This window comes from Stegostoma tigrinum, unplaced genomic scaffold, assembly GCF_030684315.1.
Source record: "Stegostoma tigrinum isolate sSteTig4 unplaced genomic scaffold, sSteTig4.hap1 scaffold_116, whole genome shotgun sequence".
Classification (NCBI taxonomy): domain Eukaryota; kingdom Metazoa; phylum Chordata; class Chondrichthyes; order Orectolobiformes; family Stegostomatidae; genus Stegostoma; species Stegostoma tigrinum.
In genome coordinates, this window is record NW_026728066.1 from 879672 (window position 1) to 906773 (window position 27102).

Consider the following 27102-nt stretch of genomic DNA (forward strand, 5'->3'; position numbering starts at 1 on the left):
GGGTGGGAGGAGGTGGGCTTGAAATGGACATCAGTTACAAGCTGGTTGCCTGAGATGGAGACTGAGAGATCCAGGAAGGTGAGGGACGTGCTGGAGATGGCCCAGGTGAATACTTCTCCCCTCCCCAAGCACAGCGCACGTGTGATTGACGGTGGGTTCGGTCCAATAGAAAGGAGGGGGAAGGCCTGGAGGACTGAGCTGGAGAGGTCGGTCCTCCAACCATTCGGAAACAGCAAGGGGCGGGGCCGTGCGGCGACATGTGCTCAATCTTAACCGAAAGAACTGTGGATGCTGTAAATCAGGAACAAAAACAGAAGTTGCTGGAAAAGCTCAACAGCTCTGGCAGCATCTGTGAAAAAAGAAAAAAAAATCGTGTCCGGTGACCCTTCCTCAGAACGGCAACGTTCCGGCTTGTGTTTGCACGCATGCGCAGCGTTATTCTGACCGCCGTCAGCTGGTGATTGCCGGTTTTGTCGGAGCTTTTAAAGGAACAAAGAATAAGCACTTGGGGAAACAGTGAAGGGGTTAGTGTGGTCTGGGAGACTTTATCACCGCTTGTGTACAACTGTAGATCCGAATTAGAACTTCTTGGTCATGCGTTTTCAGTAAACTGAAAAGGACTGCAGGTTTCAGGCCGCGAGAGGCCCAGGTTACCGCCAAAATATTTATTGGCCCCAAAGCCCCGCGTGTTTCGGACAGAATGGTCCCTGCTTTGCACTGGGAACCTGGGGGTTGGAAGCGTTTTCTTTCTCAATGAACTACCACAGTAAATCTGTACTCCGCAACTTAAAGGGCCCTCGTATCTTTTCTGACCAGAATTGGATGCACTGATTGACTGTGACCTCACCAGATCTTTATCAAGGTTCAGCATCTTTTCCGTGAGTGTGTTCTCATTACCTCTATTATTTCTTAAAGCCAGAGTCATAGAGCCTTCAGACCCTCTAGAAACAGACCCTTCAGTCCAAGCTGAACATAATCCCAAACTGACCTAGTTCTATCTGCCTTTTCCTGACCCTTCAAACTTTTCCCATTCATGTAGCTATCCAAATGCTTTTTCAATATTGTGATTATACTTGCATCCACCACACCCTTATGAAGTTCATTCCACACACAAACCACCCTTTGTGTTTTTAAAAAAAGCCTCGTGACTTTTTAAAATGTTTCTCCTCTCACCTTAAAAGTATGTCCCCTAGTTTTGAAATTCCCCATCTAAAGACAACTACCATCAACTCTATCTATAGCTCTCATTATTTTATAAGCTTCTATCCGATTGCCTTTCAACCTGCTACACTGCAATGAAGAAAGTTCCAGCCTATCTTTATAGTTCAATTGTTCCATGTCAGGCAACATCCTGGTAAGTCTGTTCTGAACAATGTACAGTTTGATAATATCCTTCCTATAACTGGACACAGTATTCCAGAAAAGGCCTCACCAATGTCCTGTACAACCTCCAAGATAACATCCCAACTCTTTATACTCCAAGGGCTGAGCAATGAAAGCAAGAATGCCAAATGCCTTTTAACCACCCTGTGGGTATATGTGATGCAATCTTTTAAAAAGAAATGTACCTGCACCCCTAGGTCCCCTGTTCTCAAACACTACCTAAGGCCCTACCATTAATTGTACATGTCCTGCCCTTGTTTGTTACACCAAAATTCAACACCTCACATTTATTCAGATTGAATACAATATGCCATTTTTTGACCCCATTTGATCAAGATCCCTTTGTAATCTTAGATAACCTTCTTCACTGTCTATTATGCCCCTATTTTGGTGTAACCCATAAACTTACTAACTGTACCTTCTATATTCTCATCCAAATCATTTATATAAAATGACAAAAGAGGATCCAGAATTGATCCTGCTGGTCACAGGCCCCCAGACTGAAAAGCAACCCTCTGCCATTACTCTCTGGCTCCTGCTGTTATGCACACACACACCCCCTTTCTATTGTTCCTACATCACCTAAAACCTAGAACAGTGAGCTGCCGGTTTTGTCCATCTCTCAGACAAGTTTCTGTCATAGCTATGAGTTCATCAGCTTTAACTTTAAGACTCGTTGCATTGAAAAGAAAAGTTCTTCAGAGTTACAACATACTCTGATTCTCTCGTCTTTCTTTTGTAATTGCTGTGCTCTCCTCACATTCAGAACGTTCCTCATCAATCCTTCTGTTTACGCAGGTACGTATAATTCCCCCACTCCCCATCTCTGTCAGTATAAAGTCTCCTTTAATGGAATGAGCAAAGCTCCTTGCTGAGATATTGATCCCTTTCCAGTTTACATTAGACCCATTCTTTGTCTTTTCTACCCCAAAAGACATTCCAATTGTTCAAAAACCTGAATCCCTGAACAATACGCGAGATCTTCACCATCGATTTGTCTCCTTTAACCTTGTTCTCCCTACCTCGTTTGGCATTGGGATTAAACAAGAAAGTATGACTCGTCAAGTTTTTTCTTTAAATATTTTACCTAACCGGTCAAATTCACTTTGTAGTGCTTTTAATCTTTTCCCTAAAAATGTCATGGCTATCAATGTGTACAATAATTTCTGGCCTCTCAGTCTCGCCTTTGACAAGAGATTTGAAATGTTCAGAGACGTCCTTAATCTGAGCACAAGGCAATTAACAAACCATCCTAAATTTACACTCACTGCTATAGAATTTCCTGTTTAAGCCTCTGACAGGAGAGTCCCCTACAAAAATAATTCTATAAAATCTCCTGAAATTCTGCATAACATAAGAATCATTCCAAGTGTCGAAAAAGTGACTGGCCATTGCGTTTTCCTCAGAGAGACCACGTCCTTCAACAGTTCCAAAAGCTGAATATCTGGCAGAGGGATAGCCACCGGAGACATTCTTACTTATCTCCTAACAGTGCTGGGTCGTATAGCCGAACACATGTCGAACTGTGATGAAACTGCAGGTTCCATTAATGAAGCCCAAGATCCCATACAGTCTCCTCAATGCATTTTAGTTATGTTCTCTCTCTGATAAAGATATGTACATAGTAACTTCCCGCTCCCTGCTCTTTGCATCCGTGCCATTCAAATATATATTCCCCTTCCACGTTGTTTCCCTCAAGATGCATAAACTCACTGTGTGTTCTAAAGAAGAGATGTTTACTCAAAATATTAACTGTGGCTCCACTATTCCTGCCACTTGGAAAACAGGACAGTACAGCACCGGAAGAAGCCCTTTGGCCCACCACATCTGTTCTAATATAGATGCCACTCTGAAGTAATACAATCTGCCTGTACATGATCTATATCCCTCTCTTCCCTGCCTGTTCATATGTCTGCCTAAATGCCTCTTAAATGTCGTGATTGATCGTTTCTGCTTCTATCACCTCCCAAGAGAGTACCTTGTGGCCGCCTCTCACTTTCTGTATAAGAAACGTGCCTCATACAACTCTTTTTAACTTTCCCCCTCTAACCTTAATCCATTTGCCCCTAGAATTTGTCATTTTCACCTGAGGAAAAGGGCTGAGTGTCCACTGTCTCCCTTTCAGGTCGCCCCTCAGCCCCTTGCTCTGTGTGGTGATAACGATCCAAGTTTGTCCAAGCCAGGCAAAATCCTGGCAAACCTCTTCTGCAACCTTTCCGAAGCCTCCACGCCCTTCCTGTAATGTAGTGATCGAAACTGCACACATCACTCCAAAGGTGGCCGAATTACAACTTTCTATTCAGCCCCCTGACAGAAGAAAGCCAGCATGCCATAGTCCTCCTTTACCACTTTATGCATAGGTGTTGCCACTATCAGAGACCAATGGACTTGGACCGACAGATCCGTCTGTATATCAGTGCTACTCAGGGTTCTTCCATTCATGGTTTACACTCCCCTTGCAATTGGCCTCCCAGAATGTATCACCTCACAGTTACGTGTGCGTGCGTGTATGGTCTCAGGTCTGATCCTTGTGGGACAGCGCTAGCCCTGACCTTCAGTCAGAAAAAACACACTCCACAACTGTTGACGGGTGAAATATCAAACAGGAGTCTTGTGTTCTGTGTTCAGCAGCACGGGCAACCTTTATGTGGAGCTCCTTAGCAATTCATTGTGGGAGATTTTCTGGTGCTGTCTCTCTTCCCCCCAACCAAGTGTAACATTTTTATGCATTTCACATTACAGCAATGACATGGAATGTTATAATGTAATTGTTAGTCACATTTGCCGAAGCGATACATCCAGTCCAGTAAACACATGGTTAATGGCTCTACAGAACTTGGTGCTCCCACAGTCTGTTGATGTTTACCTGATTCCTTTATTATTTGCCTTTAGAATACCTGTTGTTAAACCACATTTCAATCCTGACAGTTTTATAATCCTTCCCAAACATTTACCAGCTGCACCACATTAATTACGAATAACCTCAATACTCCCTTATCACTGAGGGCTCTTGCAAATTTTGTTGGTCTTTATTTTCGCTGTTAACCCGAATTCATAAGATTAGAAATGATATTAATTTCTACTACTTATTGTAAGTTCTTTAAAATAAACGCTAACGTTACTACAGTTCTGTGACAGCTGACAGATTGGGAACAGCCGCTCTCTCACTTGGCCTGAGAAATCAAACAAACAGTCTCTCTAAATTGCAGTTCCAGTTACAAGCCCCAGCACTCAGATGTGGCCAGTGAGTTTTGAATCAGTATTTAACTCATGGATAAATCTTTACTGCCTCTTCTCGAAACGCTCTGCATCACTAATTTTCTTTATTTAGTGAGACAGCATCAATTAGAATTCCACAGATGAGAGTGAAATTCAATCTCTTCACAAATTTACCAAGTCACTAAAAGAAACTTGTTTATATTCTTCAAATTTCTAGGCGACATAACCGCATCTTCACTCTACTTTGTAATCTGTTTCTGCCACTTTTCCGTTGATCAATGGGTGGTTATACTTCTGCAGTCCTATTTACTGCGTTTTGACATGCCATCTTTTGTCCCCACTCCTGGCTATGTAATGAGAAGGTTACATTGTGAATTGTGTGCAGCACATGACCCTAGGAGTGATAGTGATAGAAATGGGCTTCGTGGCAGTGTGGAAAGGGAAGGGGTGAAGCTGGCTGTGGCAGGCATGCAGCAAACTGAAATAAGAATGAAAGTGAATTGATTAATATGGACCCCAATAGGTATTACATATAATCAAGCCTGAATTATGGGATTAGGACAAAGGCCAGTGAGGTTTGAATATGAATAATTCCAAGCGGGTGATAGCGGTGGTCACCAGCCTGTAAAGAACAGGAACCCAACACAACTTGCCATAAGGGTGAACGATCGTGTTTGGACTTTGTGTAACTTCACTTGGGACCACTGCTTCCACTTTGGCCCCTACTTTTTAAATATCTCCAAGAGTGCATATCTCACTGTAATAATCACCCAGTAGGGTCTGACCCATCGTGGTCACAGTGCCACATGATGGGATAATACTTTCACCAGGACCTGATCTCCTGGATTAGGAATGCCAGCTCGGATGTTGCTATGCTCCCTTTCCCAATCTCTGATTCTCTGTCCGTCTCCAACTTACCCTCTCAGCTCATGCAGCTGTTTTGCCAGTTCTCTCTCAATTGTTTCACCCTATTATTTCCATCGTACATTTCCAGTCGTTCTCCTACCACACCCTCCCGCAGCTGCATAGCCTGTCTAGTCACAAATTCAAAAGGGGGTCAACCTCAGCGGCTTTGCTAGGGTTAACCTCAGTTTCATTAGAATGGTGGGGTGTACTCTAAACCATCCTTGCCTTGTCTCTGTCAGGGTCTCAGACCAGTTTCCAGTGTTCGGTTAATTTGTTCGATGTGAACTTTGGGGCTGGTACGGGAGATGGAATCTCCGTTCAGTACCTAACAGCACACATACTGTTTAATTACTTTCCCTGTAATTGTGTCCCTTTTTCAGAATTTGCAGGGGAATGCTTCCACCCACCCAGTAAATCTCGGGTGAGGCAGCCATGCAAAATTACTGATAGCGTGCGGGGATGTGCAGGCTCAATCGGTTAACCATGGTAGTTGTGGGGTTACAGGGATAGGGTGGAATGGGTCCTTCTTCAAAGGGTCAGTGTGGACTTGATGGGCTGAATGACCCATCCCAAATGTAGGGATTCTACAATCTACGATCTAAGGAAAGACTGGATCAGCTGGGTTAGAGACCGGATCGACTGGGTGTATACTCATTGGAAGTTAGTAGAATGAGGGGGGATGGCATAGAAACATAAAATTCTAATGAGCCTGGATGGGCTAGGTGCAGGAAGAGTATCCCAGATGATGTGGAAATCTCAAACTGGGGGTCACAGTCTAAGAATAAAGCCTTCGGGACTGAGATGCAGAACAATCCCTTCACCAAGAATGTGAACCTGTGGAATTCTCTCCCACAGAAAGCTATTGGGGCCAATTAATTAGATATATTTGAGGGGGAGCTGGTCATTTCCCTTATGGCTAAAGGGAGGAAGGAGTATGGAGAGAGGGTAGGAATGTTCTGCTGAGATTACACAATCAGTCATGACCATACTGAATGGTTGTGCAGGCTCAAAGGGTCAAATAGCCAACTCCTGCATCTACTTTTCTGTTTCTGTATGTTTAGACATTCAGCATTTATTTTTCTGGGGTAGGGAACCCGTTGAATCCATCTGCAATTGTTCCCATGAGCCCCCTGGGTTATGTCTGCTGTCTGCATTTAATCTTTTCCCTGACACTGTGTGTCCAGAGTCTTTGATAACACTTTATTATATCATCCCCTACTCCAGGCCACCACCAGCAATGAGGCATCTGATGTTGAATTTTATACCACCCAGCATGGGCCAGCCGATGGTATGTGGTGGCACTGTCTGATCCTCTGTCTTCCTGATTCCATCTTGTCCTTTCGTTGTCCCACCCTTTTCCCATTCAAATTTCTCGTGTTGTGGGGCTGTTTCTTGAAATGTCTTCAAACTTTCTTCTCTTCCTCCAGTAACTGCTGCCACTGCCACTTCCTCAAATATCTGTACTGTTTCAGTAAGTATTTTAGCTGCCTGACCCACATACTCATTGCCCTGTTGTTGTGGGGTTTCTACTTTCCTGTGAGCTCTAATCTTCATGACTGCTGCTTCAGTCACAAAATTAGCTGCTTCCATCAACTCTTTAATCTGTTCTTCGTGCTGTATGTGGCCCCCAGGCAAGGTGACGTACCCGCGCTGAGGCCAGGCCAATATATGGTCGTGAACTGTACCAAAGACGTCAGGACTGTCTGTGTATATGTTGACTCTCTGGCTCCTGGCTGATGTCAGGGCTTTTAGTCGTTGTGCCAGTTCTGAACATTTTCTGCATAATTCCTACAATAATTAAACAACCCTCAAGTTTGCCTTACTCCTTATACGGTGTGTGACTGGGTAGTTTAAAATCGCATTCTTTTGTGTTTACGGGACTATCCTGTGTCCCTACCTGACTGATATCCCAGACACATCGCTCCCTGTCATTCCAATTTGCTTTCTGTGGTTTAATTTTAAGCCCTGCATGGCAGATGTGTTCAGGGAGGTATAATCAATAGGGAGGCAATCTGAGTCATCAGGCTTCAGTGAATTCGTTTGGGATGCTGTCGGTCTGACCATTACCTGCTTCAACCAATTGTTCATGATCACAATTGCTGCCTCCTCAGCCCCAGCTTTGATGGGGTACTGTTTTTGTGGTGGAATGAGAGGGCCCTTGATCCTTTCCAGGGTTTACAGATAATAGCCCATGTTCCTGCTTGTGATTGGGTCCCAGGTGTAACTTCCCAGATTGCCTGACTGTCCCAGTCTCCCTACAGTGTCGCTACTCTGGACATGCAGCCTGTCGTTTTCTTCCTTCCCATGTCCTGATCGGAGGGTCCCCCGTCGTAGTTCGGGAATCTACAACGTGAGATGCTCCTCATTGTTTTCAGAGATCAACCCCCAGAATGTCACATTCCCAATCTGCATCTGAAAAGGTTCACTTCATCTATCACTGAGTCATCGAGATGTGCCACATGGAAATGGACCCTTCAGTCCAAGTCTTCTATGCCAAGCAAACATCCTAAATTCATTAAGTCCCATGTGTCAGCATTTGGCCCACATCACTTTAAACCGTTCTTGTTCATATACCCATCCAGATGACTTTTAAATGTTGTAATTCCACTTGCATCGACTGCTTCCTCTGGCAGCTCATTACATACATGCACCATCCTCTGTGTGAAAGCATCACCCCTTAAATCCCTTTTAACTCTTTTCCTCTCATCTTAAACCTATACCCTCCAGTTTTGGACTCCTAACCCTGGGAAAAAGTTCTTGACCATTCACCCAATCCATGCCCATCATGACCTAGAAGCCTCCGTAAGCACTGCCTCCCCCTGCCCCTCCACGCACCCCCAACCCCAGCCTACAACATTCCAGGGAAAATAGCCCCAACCTATTCAGCTTCTCCCTTCAGATCAAACCCACCAATCAGGGCAATGTCCTTGGAAATATTTTCTGAACCTTTCAAGTTTCACAACATCCTTCCTGTAACAATGAGATCAGAATTGAATGCACTATTCTAAAAGTGGCGTAAGCAATGCCCAATATGTCTGCAACGTGACGCACTAACTCCTAGATTCAAGACGCTGACCTGTGAAGGCAAACGTACCAAATGCCTTCCTCACTCCCTTGTCGACCTGCAACTCCACTTTCAAGAAACTATGAACTTGCACTCCAAGATCTCTTTGTGCAGCAACACTCCCAGGGCCTTCCCATTAAATCCATAACTTCTGTGCTGATTTGCCTTCCTAAAATGCAACACCTCACATTAATCTAAATTAACCTCCATCTGCCACTCCTCAGCTTGTTGGCCCATGTGGTAAAGGTCCGATTGTATTCTCGAAATAACTTTCTTCACTATCCAGTACACCACTACTTTTGATGTTATCTGCAAACTTTACCTCCTATATTCACATGCAAATCATTTACACAAATGACAAAAAAACAACGTCCTTTTGTCCGACACTGTCTGTCTAAGGTTTAACTTTGATCCACATCCGTGCCATCGGTACTGCCTTCTCATACTTCCAGGTCATCCCAGCCATTGTTGTCCCTCTGCGCATAAGTGAGTGTTTTGTCATCCAACCCATTTGAGTCAGTGTCATCGTCCTTCCCTTCCTATAAACTACCATCATGCCCTTTCGCTTTAAGCCCTCGTGTAAGATCTGCCACCTTTGCTTGTTCCCAATTCTCATTGGTCATATTTCTGATGGAGGCTGTCAGAGTTACAGCTGCCTTCTCATATTGGCATATTTTTCTTGTCCATTCCACCAGGGTCTGCTCTGATTTTAGGGCGCCCAGGTCTTAACCCTTCCTGATCATCTTCATGATCAGTTTCTTTTTGCAATCCAATACAATTTGTAACAACCACCCCTTGAGGCCTTTTTGTTGTTGTTGTTGTCCTTAGATAGGGCCCGTTCAGAATCCGTTTTGGCCGCCTTGGGCTTATGCTTCCCCTCGTGCCCCACTTTTCCACCACGATGTCCTGCTGTGTGGTTCAACCCCTCCCAGGTGTGGCCGAGGTCTGTCAATTGTCCACTGAATTCAGCACAGCTCCCTTCTCCCTCATTGCTCTGATTATATTGCCAAGAGCGATTCTGGGCTTTACTGTCTGCCTAAAGTGTGGTAAATATTGAAGATACTTACGTGATTAGGATCCACAGCTGATCATTGACTGGTTTAATATTCTGCTCACAATGCAGAATGTTGGAGGAGAAACATAAAAGAGGGGTCGAGACGCAATGAGTCGATATTCGTGGTGCCTGTAGAACTGTACAGTGAAATATATTTACTTTGATTCGTGGATTTGATAATAATGAAACATATTCTGTGATTATTAGAATACAGAAGAACAAAGTGTGACATTTTAAACTTCACTTAATAATAACTTGACTTTCATTTTATATATCTACAGAGCTGAAAGTAGACTGATTATTAAAGTGATATTAATGTGATCACAGCAAAAAATATCATTAGGAGCTAACAATAATTAATAGAATAAGCAATATGATTATTTGCACTAATTCTTGTATTGAAAATCCAGCCTTGTTTAATGCTTCTAAAATATTACGCTAGTCATTGTAATTCAAGAATACAGTAGCAATGATGTCAATTAAAAAAGACTTTAATTTTAGCTTCACTGTGATAATGGACCAATGCAATAATTGGATGACTGCACTGTAAACTGGAAAGATATATAATATCGGCTCTGATGAGAAAAAATAATTTGGTTTACAAGGTGTTCTGTACTCGGAATAATTAGAAATTAATTGTGGTTATGAATGAGCCATTTAAAAGATCATTACTGTAATTGGCTAAAAATATTTACATTTTGCTAAGATAATTGGACCAAGGAGCATACAGGTTGAAAATGTGTTTATTCAACAGAATACACAAGAGAGAGTTTTCCCCAGGAACTAATTGTAAATACACAGCTCAAAGCAGCTTGAAAAAGATATAGAAGCCAAATGATCACTGAATTGAGAAAAATTGCGCAGTTATAACTGACAGTTTAAAAGTCCAAGTATTTTGGCTACATGTTCATGTTGTTCATAGAGGCAACATGTGGATCAAAGTTAAACCTGGATGGACAGTCGGGGACAAAAGGACGCTGCTTTTTGTCATTTACATCAATGGTTTGACTGTGAATATCAGAAGTAGGTTTGCAGATGACATTAGAATAAGTGGCAGATTTTCATGTTGGGATTCTTGTCTGTTTAACTATAATCTGTTCTGTTCTCAGTGTAAGAGGCTCTTCTTGTGCATGATGGGCTGTCACTAACAGTGTAATTTCCCTGAGAGTCCTGGGATCAGGTTTCCTTTGCCTGCAAATCAGGCGGCCAGTAAACTATGCACCGGCTTTTCTTTGGTGCAGTAGAGATTCATTTCTCAGTGAATAAGTGTTTGATCACAAAGTTATTTCACTCAGAACGGTTTCTAGCACACACCATCCACCAGTGTATCTGGAAAGTTTTTTTTTCTGAACAATTCCAATCTCTACCTGTTGATCTGATGGTACTTGTCAGTTTTATGAGAATTCAACCCTTTGTTGCCGAGCTATTTTTGTAAATGATTCGGTAAATCTATTGCTTCACTGTGGAGTCTGAAGTCGTTATGAGCCGGTTTCACCAGTTCGCCACACTAACTTACCCCGTCTGTCTGTATTATACTTTTTTTAGCATTATCTTATCAGCAAATTCTTTCATTAAAGTGACGAGGAGTGATTTTTTTTTAAGATGACTATTTTTTCTGCTTAGCATTTTGATTTAAAACATAAGACGATGGCTTGAATTTGTGAGGGGGTGATATTGCTGTGTGCAACAGCCTGTCATTATTGGGATTATGTTCCCTAGAACACAGTGTTCTTTTGTCTCCAAATTACACATGATGTTACTTGAGCACCTGGAAAAAGGATGTTTTCATTGCAGTGTGAATTCCATCAATGCACTTTGTGGAACCTTCTGAAGCCAGAGATACACAAATGTGTGCAGATTTGTTTTCCACACTTCAGGAAGCAATCATTAGCATTTGAGTGATTGTAACACGGGACACCAGACTCATTCTTGCAACTGGAGATTATAATGAGTTGCGACGGAGTAGGCTAGATCTGGATATCCTGTATTGCATTTGAATAAAGAGGTCTTCTCTTTGCACTGTATGTTATTACCAAAGACAGTGACAGGATACATGTTGGCAGCTATCTTTGCTGATAGGAATGTAGCGTAATGGATCAGTCTTAAAGTGGTAGAACAGCCTGAGTGCCTGAGATAAGCAGAAATATCTTCAATCAAGTACCTGTGAATCTGTGATCATTTCCACCTCAAGAAGTGGATCTCTGACTACATTCCAGAAAATGGTTTGCAATGTTTGTGATGCTAAAGGGATCAAAAAATGTTGCAAAAACTGGATGAGTGCTGAGAAGTCACAATGATGTGACTCAAATGAAGTGTGGATGCTGGCAAATTGAAACAAAACAGAAAACGCTGCAGAAACCTCGCCGATCTGGCAGCACATGTGGAGAGAGAAACAGAGTTCAAGTTTCAGGTCTGATGTGACTCTCCTTCGGAACAAACAGTGTTGTTAAACTGCAAGTCAGGCTCCAGGTGTGAAATAATGTAAATCTGACTCAGTCTCTGAAGAAGGGCCCAGGCCCGAACCGTCAGCCTTCCTGCTCCTCTGATGCTGCTGTGTTCATCCAGCTCTACACCTTGTTATCTCTATCTCTGAAATTCTTTTTCAGAGAGACAATCTTGCCGTTTGTTTGATCGTGGCACTGAGAGTGCACTAGTGAAACAGAAAAGACACTTTCTATGTCTTGGGATAAATTAGTGTCTGTTGTTCATCGCTGAGACTGGACGGGAGTTCTGATACTCTGGAATCTTCAATTGAAAATGCTGTTTTTTTTGTTTGAAGATCAGGAAGGCTTTCTCCTACGCAGGGAATCAGGGCATGATAACTGATCCTCACTGACCATGACAGGACTCATACCTAGAGGTTATTTTTGTGATTAACACAGTCAGATGTGCTCGACTGTACTCAAACAGTCCTGTCTTGCCCCACACCCCAGCTTCATGATTCTGAGTAAGAGGATCTCAATGTAAACACATTCCCTATATATGGGACAAACCAGCATAGACCCACTATCCATATTTTCCCTCAGAACACATTCCTGACAAAATATTTAGTTATAGTGAGGTCTAGACTGCTTGAAGTGCCGTCACTGTTCTCGCAGAAGTAATTGAACTGTGTTGTCTGGATTGTTCATTTTAATCATTTATGGATGTGCCTGTAGTTTTCATTTCAAGTGGGCGCTGGAATGTATCAGTCTTTAGAGGTGTTTCTGAGGAAACATGTCACTGTTTTCAGGGAGCTCCTCGGGAAATGTATCAGTGTTTTCTCGGAGTTTGGGGGGGGGAGCGGAAATGTCAGTGTTTACGGGGACGATCAAAATGTGCCTGTGGAAAGGTGTCAGTGTTTATTGAGAATCTCCAGTGAGTGTATGAGCATTAACAGACTGTCTGTGGGGAATGAGTATCGGATTCTGGTTTGCAGAACTTTCCTGATGTCTCGGCGGCTTCCAAACCTGTGATTCTGAACACTGGATTTATTTGTGGGGATGTGAATGAGGAGACTTTAGACAAGTATTTAAGGGTAAAGGAATCTCTTTTTATTTAGTAGCAGAAAGGTAATTAGAATTTAAGAAATGGGTATCTCAGTAAATTCTATGAAGTTAATACAATACACTATGGAAAGAGACCACCACTATTAGACATTATTTACTGACACACAGAAAACAAGCATTTACACTGTCTGCCTGAATTGCTCCCAATAGGGTCCCAATGCACTGCCACCGATGTTGGAATTTGGGATCTCGGGGTTTATGCTCCCATCCCAGAATGTGATTTTTGAAGTCCCGGCGGTCCCTCTGGATTACCACACCTAGAGCCTGGATGAAGACTTAGGAATGTGTGGGTTTGTACGTTTGGGTTGAGTCGGCTGATGCGCAAAGGTGTGTTTTGGTGAGTAGCCATTTCTCTTCACCTTTTGGGTTTTCACCTCAGGTTGTGACTGAGGACTCGTGGCTTCGGTGAAGTCAATGATTGCTTGTGCTAGTCAGTGTCTGGTTTGGATGGCCTGGGTCAGGTTTTTGCCGTTGGTGTTCTCAGTTCAGAAAGTTTGGATCCCGTGTTCGGAAGCTCTTTGTTCAGTTTCCTCCTCCCATAAGATCAGGGCTGGCAGTTATACTGACTGAGAGTCCCATTATCATCACACCATATCTGTAGTTTTCACTCTGCTCTTGATGTTCTTTTCTGAGGTTATTTAGCTTTCCAATGGTTAGAGTGTGTGTGAATGGATTGGAATGTCAAGTATCTCTGTCGGCGCTGTCCCGTCTGTGCTGCATAGCCCGAGGTGTAAAAGCTGTCTTGGATCAGTTCCTTTTGGATCAGGGTCTGTTGGCTTCGGTTAATTGTCCTTTGAGTGAGGAGGTGCAACGTGGGATTCCAGGCCGAACAATAATTTTCTGAAGAAGGCTCTCGGCCCGAAACGTCAGTTTTCCTGCTCCTTTAATGCTGCTTGGCCTGTTGTGTTCATCCAGTTCCACAACTTGTTATCTCAATAAACCCACACAGCAATCTCTGTTCCCAGGCATGATTATTGTGTTGTGTATTTCTCGCAGATTCAGTCCAACTGTCTCTTTGAAAAGTTTGGAAGTCTAGGATTCTGCCTAAAAACGCAGGATTGTTAAAATGTTTTACTATTGGTGATTTTTAAAAATATTATTTATTTTACTGGGTCCTGCTTGAATCAGTACTTGTGCAGGTTTCCCAGTGAGTGTGTCAGTATTCACAGTGAGCCTGTGGTTAATGAGTCAGTATCCATAGACTTTTTCCTGTGATTGTGTGGGGTGCTATTTACAGAATGATCACTTGGAACTATTTCCGTACCCCAAGGAGTTGCTGGGGAGTTTGTCCTCACTGCAGTGAGTGAACGATATTTAAGGTGTCCTTGGGGAGTATGACAGTATTGGCAGTGTGTCTGGGGTATTCATTCAGTATTTACAGTGGGTCCAAAGGGACTTTGTCATTATTTACTTGGGGTGCCTGGTAGTGTATCACTATTTACAGGGGGGTGTTCGTTGAGATTCTGATGTTAATACAGTATCCCTGGGGAGTGCGTCAGTATTTACTGGGAATCGTTACAGCATTTTGATGGATCCCATGCAGAGCAGATTGAGGGGTAACCCAACAGGTTTAAAAGTCCTGAGCGGTATTGATAAAGTGAATGGCAGATTGCAATTCAAGAGGGTGGGGATTTCAATGCTGGGTCACACTCTCCAGGGGAGAGGAGAAAGATTTTAATAAATGCATGGAATTTTATTTTTGTTTACACAGGGTTCATGTATGGGATGGCCTTTCGGAGGAAGTACTGGGTGCGGGTACAGTTACCGCATTTAAAAGGCAGTTGGGTAAGTACACGAATAAGAAATATTTGGAGGGGCATGTCTCACCTTCCTGTGCTTGGCCCCAGTTCAGTTTGGGTTTGTGGTCGGCTTGGACTGAAGGATCTGATTCTGGGCGATGTGGCTCTGTATCTCGAAAAGCAGTATCCACAGAGAATCCAGGATCTGTGCGTTAATATTTACAGGGGTTCCAGAGGGGATGCATCAGTATTTACAGCATGTCCTGGGAGGATTTTCAGCATTTCCTGGGTGTTTCTGGGGAGGGCGTTAATATTTAAAGTGCATTCCTGAGAAGTGTGACGGACTTTTACAGGAAATCCCAGGAGAGTGCATTAATATTTACAACAAATCCATTGGGAGTGTGTTAACATTTTCTGGGAACCTGACTGGGAGTGTTTCAGTGTTTACAGGAGGACTGGGGAGTGAGTAATGTTGACAGGGAATTCGTGCACGATATGTTAGTATGTTGAGGGGTCTCTGGGCAGTATATCAGTATCTGCAGCGAATCCAAAGGGAGCGTGTCAATAATTACTGGGTGTTCCAGAGGGAATACAACAGTATCTGCAGTGCATCTCCAGGGAAGTCTGTCAGCATTTACAGCCGGTCTAGAGTGACTCTGGTGATAACACGATGTGAGGCTAGATGAACACAGCAGGCCAAGCAGCATCCGAGGAGCAGGAAAGCTTGATGTTTCAGGTTGGGACCCTTCTTCTGATGTTGTTTACTTGAGTTCAGTGGGACTGTCAGTATTTTAAAAAGTGTTCCAATGTAATGAGGTAGAGTTCACAAGGAATCACCAAGAAGTGTGTCAGTTTGTTGAGGCTTCTCACAAGGAAATTGTTAGTATTCGCCAGGATTCTCTCAGGGTGTATTTCACAGAATGTTGTTGACAGTGTGTCATCATTTACATAAGATGGTGTCCACGTTTGCATGGGTCCGGGGGTGGTGTGTCTGTGCAACAGACTTGCACAGTGAGTCTCCAGTGACTGACCATAATTTTGAGATGAGTCCAAGGACAGTTTCAGGAATTTGTGCCTTTGGGAGTGTGTTCATAATTATAAAGGATTTGTGGGGTAATGAGTCAGTGTGTATAGAGACTCCCCAGTGAGCGTGTTCGTATTTAAACTGGGTGCAGGTGCAGCAGGGGTTGAAGAAGGCAAATGGTATGTTGGCCTTCATAGGGAGAGGATTCTGGGAGATCTTGCTGTATTTGTGCAGGGCCATTGTGAGACTGTATCTGGAGTATTATGTACAGTTTTGACTTCTGTTATCTGAAGAAGGATGCCCTGACCATAGAGGCAATGCTTACCAGACTGAGATCAGGTTGGACTGACATATGAAGAGACGTTGGATTGATGAGGAGAGCATTCACTGTCATTTATGAAAATGAGGGTGGATCTCATGAAAATGTATAAAATTCTAACAGGTCTAGACATAATAACAGTAAGAGCAATATTCCCGGTGACTAAAGAACCTGGAAGCAGGGCTTCCAGTCTGAGGACACAGGATAGGCCACTGAGAACTGAAATGAGGAAAAATGTCTTTGCCAGAGATTTTTTTTTCACTCATTCATGGGATGAAGACGTCTCTGGCTAGGCAGCATTTATTGCTCATCCCTAATTGCCCAAAGGGCAGTTAAGAGTCAACCACATTGTTGTGGCTGTGGAATCACATGTAGGCCAGCACAGTTCTCCCAGGGCAGAAATGGCTAGCACGAGGGGTCATAGTTTTAAGCTGGTTGGTGGAAAGTACAGAGGGGATGTCAGAGGCAGGTTCTTTACGCAGAGAGTTGTGAGAGCATGGAATGCGTTGCCAGCAGCAGTTGTGGAAGCAAGGGCATTGGGGTCATTTAAGAGACTGCTGGACATGTATATGGTCACAGAAATTTGAGGGTGCATACATGAGGATCAGTGTTCGGCACAACATTGTGGGCTGAAGGGCCTGTTCTGTGCTGTACTGTTCTATGTTCTAAGTAAGGATGGCAGTGTCCTCCCTGAAGGACATTAATGAACCTGATGGGTTTTTTCAATGATCAACACTGGACTCATAGTCTTCATTAAACCCCAAATTCCAGGTATTTGTTGAATTCGAATTCCACCCTGTGCCATGGTGGGATTTGAATCCAGGTCCCCAGAACCCATATTCCCCAGAATATTATCTGGGTCTGTTGTTTAATAGTCCAGTAATAACGCCACTCGGCCATCGCCTCTGAGTCTGTGGAATTCACTGCCACTGAAAGTGGTTGAGGCCAAACCATTGAATGTTTCCAAGAAGAAGTTTAATCTAGTTACAGGAATAAAGAGAGCACATGATACAGGGAGTCAGCTAGATCAGAGGACTGAGTTTGAGAACCAGTCATGGTCATAGTTATTGGTAGCACAAGTTTTGAGTGGGCAGATATCTTCTACTTGTGCTCCTCATTCATATTTATGTTCTTACATATGTTTAGGGGCCTCAGTGAGCCGGCCAGGATGTAAAAGGGACCATGGGGAATGTGTTAGTATTTACGGTGGGTCCCATGGTGTCCTGGGGATTGCATCAGTTTTTACTGTGGGTCTCAGGTCGTGCGTTGGTGTTTCCATTGGGTTCCAGGGGTCCTGGGCATTGCATCAGTATTTATGGCGGGTTCCAGGGGATGCATCGGTCTTTCATGGGTATGTACAGAGTGTAGCACCATGTTGGATGAACTGAAGCTGTTTCCACTTTTTCAAGGGTCTCAGCTCGTGGTAGGTGGGTGTAGTGTATGACTTTAAAAAGGTTATTTTGTCGTTTTTTTTTGAAGATTGCTTGTAAAGGCAGAAGTGCGAAGTGTTCAGGGGTTTTAGGAGGCCTTTGGGTTTTTTGTTTTAAAAGCAACTTAACAATGGAAGAGGAGTGGCCAGTTCAGGCTCTCTAGTTATATTTCAGCTGTAGCAGCCATGAGATTTGTGCGTCCAGAAGGTTTGCAAGCTTCAATAAATAATTCGTAACTGGCTTTCTCGGAAATCTCTCTCTGGATGTTGTTCCCTCCTGCCTTTAAGAATCTGTGTTTGAAATTACCTTTTAGCCAACGGGTGTGTTTATGGGATGTGACAAGATTGGAACAGTTAATTCGTAATAGTTACTGTATTGGGTGTATTAGGCTTTCCGATATTTTGTTATTCTAAATTCCACTTTCTTCTGTTCATGTTTTAATTGTTGTGTTTAAATAAATTTGTTTTGCTTCAAACCAAGTGCATCATACCTAGAACACCCACATGACATTTGCCTCTTAAAATAAAAAAGTTAGGGTCGAAAGGTAAGTGTGGAGTTGGAAGAACACAGCAGGACAGGCAACATCAGAGGAGCAGAAAAGTTGGCATTTCAGGTTGGAATAATGGGAACTGCAGATGCTGGAGAATCCAAGATAGCCAAGTGTGGGGCTGGATGAACACAGCAGGCCAAGCAGCACCTTAGGAGCACAAAAGCTGACGTTTTGGGCCTCGACCCTTCATCAGAAACGGCCCCTTTTCTGATGAAGTTTCTTGTCCTGAAACGTCAGCTTTTGTGCTCCGAAGATGCTGCTTGGCCTGCTGTGTTCATCCAGCCCCACACTTGGTTATCTTTCAGGTTGGGACCCTTCTGACTATCTCAAAATTAGGGTCCAGGCTACTTTGTTAAAATCTTGTGAGGAAATTCCCGCCTGGCCCATAACAGATTGGGCGCTCTTGCCACAATAATTCTACAATTCCACTTTGGGTTTCGGGTTAATTGACTCCAGGGTGGTGAGTGCTAGTTGTTAGTGTCTTTTGGTTCGGGTGTTGCATTCCCTTGGTTTAAACAGGGTGTGCCTTGTGTAGGAATGGCTCTTTCAGTCATCACTCAGATTTCTGGGGGTGGAAGCAGTGACTTCGGCGTCTTTGCAAAAAGTGACCACGGCAAAGCTGTTGGAATTGGCAGACAGGCTGGAGTTGGGGTTACCCTCGTCTGTGAGGAAAGGAAAGGGACTGACAACACTGTTTCGAAATGGCTAGGATTCAGTATTTACTGTGGAGAAAAACATAGCACCTCAGGAACTTGGTGAAATAAATAGTGAAGACTAGCAAAGAGTCCACAATTGAGACAATGAGGTGTTAGGAGTCTTAAAGTGCACAAAGGCAGATAAATCCTCAGGCCTTGATCAGGTTTATCCCAGGTCATTCTGGAAGGCTCGGTAAGAAATTGTGAGCTGCTCCAGCAAGATATTTATATCATCAACAGCCACAGTGAGATGTCAGAAGACTGGAGGGTGGGTAATGTTGTTGCATCACTCAAGGGGCTGCAAGGCCAAGCCTGGAAACTACAAACCAGTGACACTGACGTCAGTGGTGGGTAGTTTGTTGGGGGAGATCCTGAGAGATTGGATCTTCATGCTTTTGGAAAGGCAAGGCTTGATTAGGGCTCGTCAGCACAGCTTTGTGTGTGGAAAATTGTGGCTTTGAAAGTTGATTGATTTTGCTTTGAGGAGGTAGCCAGGAGATAGATGAAGGCAGAGTGGTACTTGGTTCTCAGAAAGTTTAGATCACATGGCATCCGATGAAAGCTTGCCAGTTGTGTACAAGATTGGCTTGACAGTGGGTGCTGGCAGAGGTTTGTTGTTCTTCCTGGAGGCCGATGCGTGTGCCACCAGGTTCGGTTATGTTATGTGTCATTTATATTGATGATTTGAATGAGAATATAGGAGTCATGTTTAGTAAGTTTGTGGGTGACAGTAAAATTGGTGGTATCATGGACAGTGAAGGAGGTTATCTAAGAATTCAGTGAGATCATGATCTATCAGGTTGATGGGATGAGTAATAGCAGATGGAGATTGAGGTGGATAAATGTGAAGTGTTGAATCATGCAAAAACAAACCAGTGCAGAACACACACAGCTAATGTTAAGGCCCCAGATGGTGTTGTCAAGCAGGAGACTTAGGGGTGCAGATACATAGTTCCCTGAAAGCGGTGTCACAGATAGATGGGGTGATGAAGGTGACATTTGGCATGCTTGCTTTCATTGGCCAGAGCATTGGGAATAGGAGATTGGGATATCATGCTGTGGCTGGACAGGATATTCATGAGGCCACCATAAAAGCATTCTTAATTATCAGGAAAAACTTAACTGATTCACTTGTGTCCTTTAGTGAAGGACATCTGACATTCTTAGCTGCTCTAGCCGACATGTGATTTCAGACCCACAGCAATATGGCTGACTCTGAGCTGTGCTATGGCAGTTAGTGATGGGCTATGATTGCTCGACCAGCTGGTGACATCCTCATGCCATGAATGATTTAAATAAAAGTACATATTTCCGTCCCTACCTCTACAGACACCTCCAGATCTGCAATTCCTCCTGGATTTGTAACATTGTTCAGGTCCTTGCCACTTTCCATAACACAGTCATCACCTCCAGCACCTTCAACTTTCCCTGTTCCTATCATCTCAATAAATCCCGACAATGTTTCATGTTCCTACTGCATTCCTCTGCTAGGAAATCCCTTTAATACCTGTGTCCATACTTTGGTAGCCCTCTTTTGCTGAACAGTCTCTTTCTTCTGATTTTGTTCTGTTTTTTTTGTCGTCTTCTAGGGCTCTTTCAATTGAATATATTCCTCTACACCCTGAGTGAGACACAGCTAGGAATTTCTTGCTAAGCTTTTGTCAATGGAATGCCCTTTTAGTTGGATATTTTACAATGTTCTTTCAAATGTTTTCCACTGTTCATTTGCATTTCAGTTAGTTTACTCTGTCTACACTGGTCACTTCCCCTCTCAATGTCATACAATTGGCTTTGTTTCTGTTTCTAATTGTTGCTTGTTCTTTGTCTGGTCACATTAAAACTTCATTATACCTTTGAATTCCACTTTTTTTCATAATTTCCCTTTGGATCTCTGTGTGACATGACTCATTTATTCAGCTTCATCACATGTCCCTAGCCAGTTGCACAACATGTTATTCAAAGAAACACTGACAAAAATATTCTCCAAGCTCCTCTTCGAATGCCACCATTTTATTGCACATACTTTGAACATTCCAAAAAGTAACATTATCATGTACTTTATACTACAATTTCCTGTCACAAACTGATGTATAGTTTCTGTGAAGCTCTGTGCTTCCTGTCCCTTTCTGCTTGTCTTCAGCCACATCACCATGCTGTTCCAATCACATTTTCTGTTTGGATTTGGACATCTCCTTTCCCCTGAACCCTGTCCCTGCATCCTCTCTGTCAGTTTAAAGCCCTGTCCATAAACATTATAACATGATTGCCAGAACACTGGTCCCAGCACGGTTCCAGTTATTATTTATTCACTTGTGAGATGTGGGTGTCTCTGGCTGGCCAGCATTTATTACCCACCCCGAGCTACCCTTGAACTGAATGGCTTGCTGTGCCATTTCAGAGGCTGGTTGTGAGTCAACCACATTCCTGTGGGTCTGAAGTCACATGTAGGCTTGACCAAGTGAAGGTGGCAGATTTTCTCCCCTAGTTACAATCGGAATCAATCACTCATCATCGTGGGAGGCCTACTTTCAGCTTTGTGATACTGTACCTTCTGAAGACGACAGAGGAAGTTCACAGTTATCAATCCAGGCCTGTGCTGTCTTTGTGAGGATCAGCCCAACAGAAGTGAAAGCAATTCTCCCACGATAGGGCGGTAATGCTGTCTCTGATCTTCCTGTGCTGTGCTGTGCTTTCCCTCCATGACTGAGTCTGTGTCATGTCTTGTGTCTGTGAAAGGCATCACAGATTGCCTTTCAGATTGAAGATTGAATGATCTTCAATCATTCTAACTCCTATTTCTATCACCACCTCTCCTCTCTGCAATCCCTCCATAAATTTGAGACATATTCCAATCCTGACCACCATCCTGATCCCTGTAAATTGCTTCAGTCTGTGCAATATGCCTTATCTCAGGTGTCTCCTCCTCCAGTAACTGGAGTCATTGAGTTGTGAAGCACGGAAAGAGTCCCTTTGGCCCAACTCGTCCATGCTGACCGGGTTTCCCGAACTGAACAAGTCACATTTGCCTGCATTTGGCCTGCATCCTTACAAACCTTTCCTGTCTGTGTGCCTGCCCCAATGTCTTTTCACTGTTGTAACTGTACATACCTCCACCACTCCCTCGGCACGTCATTCCATATTTGCACCATTCTCTGTGTGGAAAACGTTACCCCTCAGGTCTGTTTTAAAACTTTCCCCTCTCACTTCAAGCCGATACTCTGTACTTTTGGACTCCCCTACCCTGGGAGCAAAGACCTGTCTATTCATCTTTTATATGCTGTTCAGGCATTCATGAACCTCGAAAAGGTCACTCCACAGCCTCGTCTGCTTGGGGGACATATCTATGCCTGGGTTCCCACAAATTCAGCCCTGGTTTCCCAAACGTCCTCAGATACACTTCATCAAGCTTTTCTTGACCTCCAGCAGCACTCTTCTGTCGTGTGGACTCTTTCAAGGCATTGCTCTTTATTTCCCTGAATTTACTAGTCCTTCCGTCTCGATAAGGCAGAGGGTGGTGGGTGCCTGGAACGTGTTGCCAGCGGAGGTGGTAGACGCAGACACGTTAGCGTCTTTTAAGATATATTTGTACAGGTACATGGATGGGCAGGGAGCAAATGGACACAGACCGTTAGAAAATAGATGACAGGTTAGACAGAGGATCTTGATCGGCGCAGGCTTGGAGGGCCGAAGGGCCTGTTCCTGTGCTGTAGGTTTGTTTGTTTCTTTATGCACAGTAAGTACTGATGAGAAACTGTTTAGAATCTCAAACACCTTGCTTCTCCATATCTGTTCTGGGACCTGTGCACTTTATGAATGACTTGAGTGAGGAAGTGGAAGGGTGGGTTAGTCAGTTTGTCGATGATACGAAGGTTGGTGGAGTTGTGGACAGCATCGAGGGCTGTTGGAGGTTGTAACAGGACATTGACAGGATGCAGAGCTGGACAAAGAAGTAGCAGATGGGATTCAATCCAGAAAAGTACAAAGTGATTCATTTTTAAGGTCGAATTTGAATGCAGAGTGCAGAATACAGGCCAAATGGCAGGATTCTCGGCAGTGTGGGGGCATAGAGGGATCTTTGGGTCCATGTCCATAGATCCCCCAAAGTGGCTACCCAAGTTGATAAGGTTGTAAAGGTGACATATAGAGTGTTGGCTTTCATTGAGCTTAAGAACCGTGACGTTAAACGGCAGGTCGATAAATCTCTGGTTAGACTACACTTGGAATATGGTGTTCAGTTCCGGTCACCTCATCAGTGGAAAGGTGTGGAAGCTTCAGAGAGGGTGCAGAGGAGAATTCAGCATTCTGCCTGGACTGGAGGCCAGGTCACATGAGGAAGGATTGATGGAGCTACGGCTGTTATCATTGGCGTGAAGAAGGATGAGAGGTGACTTGATAGAAGTGTGCAAGATGATGAGAGGCAAGAGAGAGAATGGATAGTCAGAGACTTTTCCCCAAGGCAGAAATGACTATTATGAGGGGGCATGATTTTAAGGTGATTGGAGGAAGGTATAGGGGAGATGTCAGAGGTAGATTCTTCACACAGAGTGTGGTGGGTGTGTACAATGCGCTGCTGGCAATGGTCGTGGAGTCAGATAATTTAGAGACTGTTCAGTGACTCTTGGATAGGCTCATGGAGGATTGTAAAATGTAGGATATGCAGGGGAGATTGATCTTAGTTGGATAACAGGTTGGCACAACATTGTTATCTCGTGTCCCGTTTTTGCCCTCCGGATTTCCTTCATAAAGTGTATTTCTAAACTTACATACTCCTCAAGGGATGCATTGATCCAGTTGTGTCCCCTCTTTCTTGACCACAGCGCCTCTATCACTAGTCATCCAGTGTTTCCTATTTCTGTCAGCATTGTCCATCACACTAACCAGAACATGCTGGCCCTGATCTCTCGTTTTATCTCACTTTTTAAAAGCTTCCAACTTGCCAGATGTCCCTTTTATCTGCCAATAGCCTCCCCAATCATCTTTTGAAACTTCTTGTCAAATACCATCAAGATTGGTCTAACCCCAGCTTATAACTTTAGCTTGTGGACCAGGCCAATCATTTTCCATAGCTATTTTCAAATTGATAAAATTGTGGTCAGTTTCCAAAGTGTTTCCCTAATAACACCACAGCCCTTGCCCGACCGTGTTTCACACGTACAGGTCAGGTTTTGTCCCTTCTCCAATCGGGCCATCTACTTATTGTTTGAGAGAGTTTTCTTGAACACGCTTAACAAATTCCTCCCATCGAAGCTCTTCACACTTTGGCAGTACCAGTCTAGGTTTAGAAAATTCAGAATCCGTGACCATTACACCCTTATTATTCTCACAATTATCTAAGATCTCTCAACATATTTGCTCCTCAATTTCTCACCGACTGTTGGGGGCCTGTAGGACAATTGCATCAAAGCGATCACCCGTTCTAATTTTTCTGTTTGCTCGTATAGCTCCACTGGGTAAACCCCAGGAATATTCTCTAAGCACTGTCATCATGTTTTCCTGATTCCTCCTATCTTGCCTCTTCTTCTATCCTTCCTGTAGCGTCTGTCCCCTGTAGCATTGAGCTGCTTGTCCTTTCTTTCTTTCCCTCAGCTGTGTTTCTGTAATATATTTGATAACCCAGCCCCATGTCCTCATCCGTGCCCTTAGTTGATCTGCCTTACCTGTCAGGTCCATTGTGTTGATATAAATGCAGTTTAATTCATCAATTTTCCCTCATATCCTGCCCTGCTCTTCCCTACCTTGTCTATTTAAATTGCTGTGTTGAACGTCTGTGCCAACCTCTGTTTTGCCTCACTGCTGTTTAGGGTCCCACACCCCTGACAGACTGGTTTCAATACTTTCAATGCCTCACACTATTCACCTTTCCAGAACATGTGATCCCCGAACCCCTGTACAGGGGCTTTCACCATCAACCCTCCCGTCTATCTGTGCTGACACCTTCAGTGATCTCTGGACTTATGTGCCAAGGTCCTTTTTGTTTTTCACTATTCTGTGTGTACCTACGGCCCATTATGTATGTCCTTCACTGAGCATACCTCCCACAGTGTATTACCTCACGCTTCTTAGAAGTAATGTCCATCTACCATTACTGTGCTCAGTTTATCAGTTGATCAATATCAGACTGTAGTCAGAGACCATTCACCTCACTATGGACAACACCCCCAACTTTTGTCTGAACACGTTCTCGATCCTCAGCATCCTAACTGAAATCCACGGCTACAACATGTTTCTCCTTTGTGAGCACAGATGAGAAGTGTTCATTCAAGACCTCACCTACTTCTTCTGACTCTATGACAATTTGCCCCTTTGGTTTCTATAAGGCTCCACTCTCCTTGGTAATTCTCTTACTCTAAGTATATGTATAAAATACCTTGTGGCTTTTTTCCTGAACAGTACCTGCCAAAGACATTTCATGGCCATGGTTTGCTCTGCAATTTTAAGGACCTCATTTTGCAAACTGTATAATTTTGAAGGGCTTTACCCTTTTTCATTGTGCTATATTTTCTTTATGAAACTCATGATATCGCTGCCTTTGTCATTCATGCTCATTCATCCTCATGCCATTCATTCATGGAACACAGTGACCCTGAATTCCCATTGTATCTCTTGAAAATAGCCTCACTTTCCAAAATAGAATCACTGCAAACAGTTCCTCCCCTAGTCTATATGTGCCAGCTCTTGCCTCGTGTGATAATGTCAAGTGATAGAAGTGGTGTAATGATAGGGGGCTTTCCTCAAATTTAGACACTTCTGCTCTATCCTTGTCGCTTTCCATAATGACATTCAAACTTCGAGTTATTATCTCTATCCCCAAAAAAATTGGAGGTAGGAGGAAACTTTATATGACTTTTAAAATGCATCTTAACAGGGTCCCACTGAAGAAGCAAATCAGCATATTTGACCACATGGACTTGGAAGTGATGTGCTGGCATGCGTTGAGAATTGTTTAACAGACAGAAAAGCACATGCTAATAAATTGTTGATTTGTGAATTTGCAGGTTGTACTTTGTGAATTTGAGGAAGGATTCATGTTTGGGCTCCAGCTATTCATAATCTCTCGACCAATGAGATGTACAGATCAAAACTAATGTTTCTGTGTTTATTGATGGCCACACCATAGATGGGATTGTGAGCTGTGCAGATAATGCGAAGAGCATGAAGGGGGACATGAATTGCCTGTGTTTCGGCACACATTCATGCATGTGATGTGGACATAAGTGGCTTGGCCAACATTTACTTCCCATCTCTAATTGCCTGGAGAAGGTGGTGGTGCTTCTGAGCAATGTTAACTTTGGTTTCTTTTCACATGTTGAGCTTTTCCAGCAACTTCTGTTTTTAGTTGTGAGCTGCCTTGATTGACCCACTGCAATGTGTTGGGAGTGCGGACAGCCACAGAGCTGGTAGGAAGGAGCATGGCTTGGAGGAGCCCTTGGAAATACTGCTCATGTCATACACCTGTTGTTTTTCTTCCAGGTTGTTTGTGGTCTTGTGAAAAGCTGCAGCTACTGAACCTTGTAGATTGTAGCCACTGCTGCCACGGTGTGTTACGAGTGAAGTGAGTAAATATCATTCCAAACATGAGGCTGCTTTGTGCTGGATAGTGTCAAGCTCATTGAGTATTGTTGGAGCTGCATTCACCCAGGCAGGGGGAGCATATTCTTTGACATTGATGTCCTGTCCACTGTAGATGGGCAGCGTACATTCTATGAAATGTTGTTGTTTCTAAAATTCCTTTTCATTGCAAAATATCAGTCCTGTGTTTGGGAAGATTTATTTTATCCTGTGAATGATGAATGGCCAGTTCTGTACACGGAGCAGTCTGTTATTTTCTTGTGGATTGTGAGTGCCCAGGTCTCTGCATGTTCAGTTGTGATTGTTTTCATTCTGTGGACTGCCAGCAGTTGTTCAAGTGTGAAGTGTTACTTCTTTTTTTTGTTTGAAAGAAGTATTTGGAGAGCGAACAGTTCATTCCCTGAGCGGAGCAAGTTTTTTTTAGTCCTGTACACTGATTTTTTCACCCTTGTGTGTCTGCAGACTGCATATGGTCAGTCCTGCGTGAGGACTTGTTTCCAACCTGTGGGCTGCCATTGGTCAGTCCTGTGTTGTAAACTGCTTTTGTGTGTATCCGAGCCTTTGGCATTGATCTTTAACTCGTCATTGTCTACAGGAACAGT

The 27102-nt window shown here is 43.6% G+C and overlaps 1 long non-coding RNA gene across 1 annotated transcript; it reads left to right on the forward strand.

The window, feature by feature from the left end:
* Positions 1–459: 459 nt before the first annotated feature.
* On the forward strand, positions 460–14960 carry LOC132207633 (uncharacterized). The gene is made up of 3 exons (XR_009443650.1): positions 460–878; positions 13325–13511; positions 14886–14960. It is a non-coding gene; the product is annotated as an uncharacterized LOC132207633 (long non-coding RNA).
* Positions 14961–27102: the final 12142 nt, after the last annotated feature.